Consider the following 4,319-nt stretch of genomic DNA (forward strand, 5'->3'; position numbering starts at 1 on the left):
ATTTAGCTCAGTGGTAGAGCGCTTGCCTAGCAAGGCCCTGGGTTCGGTCCCCAGCTCCGGAAAAAAAAAAAAAAAAAAGACCAAATGTTGTCAGGATGAGAACTCAGAACTCTCACGGTGGCTGATGGTGGGACACGCATGGCCAGAGCCGGGGAACACAGCCCGAGTGTCCGACAGGAAGTGGGTCAAGGCGTGCCTCTTACATTGGAGGAGCCAGAGCACGAGCTAAGGTATAAGCATATGTATAAACATTTGGAAATTCTGATTGGTCTGTAATGACAGAGGCTCGTGGGTGGTCGAGACTGGGGAGGATGGACAGAGTCGGTAGAAGATGTGACCCAGGAGTTTGAGAAGCGGATAACTGATGTGTTCCTTCAAGCCGTGGTCCCATGGCTGGGCGTGTGTCCTTCAGATGTATGGAAGGGTACACTTTAAAAGCATACACTACGCGTCTTATCTACACGTCAGTAGAGTTGTCAAAAATAAAAATGGGGTTAGTAAGATTCAGTAGGGAAAGGCATCTGCCACTCCGTTTGATGACCTGAGTTTAGTCCCCAGGAGGAGAGTGATGACAACAAGTTGTCCTCCAACTTCCACGTGCTTGCTATGGCACTGTACACACAAACACACACGCACACATGCACATGCACACACACACAGAGATTCACAGACCCACACATAAACACACACAGACACACAGAGGGACAGACACACACACAGACACACAGACAGACACACACAGAGAACACACAGATAGACAGACAGACACCACACACAAACATGCACGCATGCACACGCGCACACACACACACAGATTTACAGACACAGACACACAGAGACACAGACACAGACACACAGATAGACAGACACCACACACACACACACACACACAAACACGCATGCATGCACATGAACGCACACACAGATTCACAGACACAGACACACAGAGACAGACACAGACATGCACACACACAGACTCACAGATACACAGACACACAAACACACAGACACAAAGACACACAGGTAGACACACCCACAAACAGACAGACACACACACAAACATGCACGCATGCACATGTACACACACACAGATTCACAGACACACAGAGAGACAGATACAGACACAGATATGCATACACACAGACTCACAGATACACAGACACACACAGACACACAGACACACAGATAGACACACCCACAGATAGACAGACACACATGCACACACGCACGCATGCGCGCACGCACACCATGTAATGACTACACTGGCCATCCAGTTGTTAACCTCAGGACTTGGCATGGTGATCAGTGATTTCTGAGAATTAAACTCGGTTTCTATGTAGCTCCTAAAGTAAGTGAAGTTCATACTAACACTCACACCAGCAGTTCCAAGTATGGTTTGTTCTTGGGTGTTGACGCTTGGTTCTTTCAGGGGTCTAGATAGCAGTAGAGTCGATAACTGGTTTGCCTGAGGTTGGAAACAGTCACCCACACTGGGACACCCTCCCTGAACGTCACACATATGCTAGACCCTTGACCGAGGCTTCCTGGCTCTTCTCTCTAATGCACAAAATAAGGGTCTTACGGTTTGAATATGCCTGGCCCAGGGAGTGGCACTATTAGGGGGTGTGGCCTTGTTGGAGTGGGTGTGGCCTCGGAGTAGGTGTGTCTTTGTGGGTATGGGCTATAAGATGCTCATCCTAGCTGCCTGGAGGCCAGTATTTTGCTATCAGCCTTCAGATGAAGCTGTAGAACTCTCAGCTCCTCTTGCACCATGCCTGCCTGGATACTGCCATATTCCCGCCTTGACCATAAGCTGGTCCCAATTAAATGCCCTTATAAGAGCTGCCTTGGTCATGGTGTCTGTCCACGGCAGTAATACTAAGACAAGGGGGTTAGGCTGGGTATAGCCCTGTGGCAGAGCACTTGTTTAGCATGCATGAGAACCTACAGCCTGGTGAGTACCATCTGTGCCTCAGACACATGGATACTTCAGAGCCACACCACAGAGGAATTCCCAACATCAAGGAGGAAGCCTCAACCGGAGTTTCGGCGGCATGGTGGCTTTCTTCAGAGGTGGAGTCCAGGGTTACAGTGGACAGAGAGGTGCCCTAGGCTCTTCCTGGCCCTGTGAGTGACTCTTTCTTCTCTTGGCTGCCCAGGTCACAATTTAAAACTGGGAGATAAAACCACATTTGTTTCTCTTGTATGACTTAAAAGCATCTGTGTCTCTAAGCCTTGAGACTGAAGACTAAATCACAAGATGAGATGCAAGAATTGGGCCGTTTTCCCTCAGAAATACCGACGGTGGCTTTCCCCTGGGCACAGAAGTCTCACTGCACTGAGGGAGCTTTTAGTCCTCTGAGGGCTTTGCAGCGAGATCAGCTCAGGTGCCTGCCTGCCTTGCCCTGCTCAGGGCGGAGTGCCGCCAAGATCAGTGCTGCTTATTTTGTTCTCAGTTCTATGTTTTAAAACTAAACACAGCTGACTGTAACAAACCCGAGCACTAGGAGACTGGGGAGACAGCTCACTGTTAAGGGACGGCTACTCTTGTAGAGGACCAGGGTTCAATTCCCAGCACCCACACGGTGGTTCACAACTATCTGTAACTCCAGTTCCAGGGGATCCAACTCTTCTTCTGTCCTCATTAGGTAACAAGTATGCAGGCAAAACAGCTGTGCTAGTTAAACACACACACACACACACACATTCACATACATATGCGCATAGACATATACACACACATGCACATACACACACGTATATACACATACATACATACACACACAGACACACACATACACATACACACACAGACACACATACACACACATACGCACATAGACATACACACACATGCATATATACACATATACACATACACACACATACACACACATACATACACATAGACACACACACATGTACACACACATACACACATACACATAGACACACAAAGACACACATACAGACACACACATACACACATATACACACACACACATATATATATATATACATACACACATACACATATATACACACACATATACATATTCACACATAGACACACACACACACACACCTCCAAACATCAATGTTGTGAGGTGAACAGAGGCTATACTGCTCCAGTTTGTTTCCTTTGGAATGACGGTTACAGGCCCTTTTGTAGTCATAAACCATAGTTTTCAATCCACACCCAACTGTAGGCCACATGGAGTTAAAGATTTTCCTGCACAACTGCTTTATAGCACTAGCAAAAGTAAAAGGTTTAAAGGTTCTGTTGTAAGCGAAGGGAGCCAGTATGCAGTCTCTGTGTGCTGATCTCCAAGACAACACTCTGGGTGAATCAGAACTGTGGAGTAGGACGAAGGCAGGTCGAATGTGCAGCTCATAAGGAGCGTCAGAGCCACCAGCTTTCTGCGTGGGTCTGCGCCACACTCAGCGGTTCCTCCTGACTGGATGGAGAGGCTCCCAGGAGACTGGTAACACACACCTGCAGCCGGTAAGCCTGTGAGGAAGTGGTGGAACTTTGGGTGGTGGGACCTGTGGGTCACTGGCGTGTGTTTGAAGGGAGCTGTGTTCCCTCCTGTTACACCTCTCAGCACTGCTGTCCTCCATGGTGTCTCTGCCTTGCCGTGGGCTTATAAGCAAGAACCTTGCAACCACGGATTGAAACCACAAGCCAACATGGCTCCTTCCTTCATTTAGTGGGCTGTGTCTGGTATTACATCAGTGATGAGAAGTTAGCAGACACAGGAGACCTCTCATCCTCTCATTAGGTTGTCCAGACCCATGAATGCACAACATGACGATAGGCCCTTCCTGAAAGCCGCACTTTAGTTAGCAATGCTGTATTAGGGACTCATAGTGAGAATGGGTGTCGTTGTGTTTTTAAAAGGATGAAGAGAGGGGGGATATGTTCTATGGAGGTCTGGAGAAAGGGGGTACCTCAGCTGGCCCATGCTGAGACACCCCTTCCCCCCTGAGGGACCAGCCACATGACAGTAAAGTGTGGTTTGCCCTGAAGTTATCTGTATTTTGAGACAGCTGTCTAGTCACGTACTCAGAACTCAGGTGACTTCACCAGAACCACCTCCCCATTGAATTTGTAAAGTACAGGTGAGGGGCAAGTACAGGATAGAAGGAGGCCTGTCATTGGAGGAGAAGGAAGGATGGGCGGGAGAGAAGTTTGAAGGAAGAGGAGGAGACTAGGAGAGAAAGGAGGAGAGAGGAGATGGAGAGAGGGGAGAAGCCATGGCAGGTTGTGTTAAGATTCTGCTCTGTGTATCTACAGGTTGTTATTAATGTTCTCAAGG

This window comes from Rattus rattus, chromosome 13, assembly GCF_011064425.1.
Source record: "Rattus rattus isolate New Zealand chromosome 13, Rrattus_CSIRO_v1, whole genome shotgun sequence".
Classification (NCBI taxonomy): Eukaryota; Metazoa; Chordata; class Mammalia; order Rodentia; family Muridae; genus Rattus; species Rattus rattus.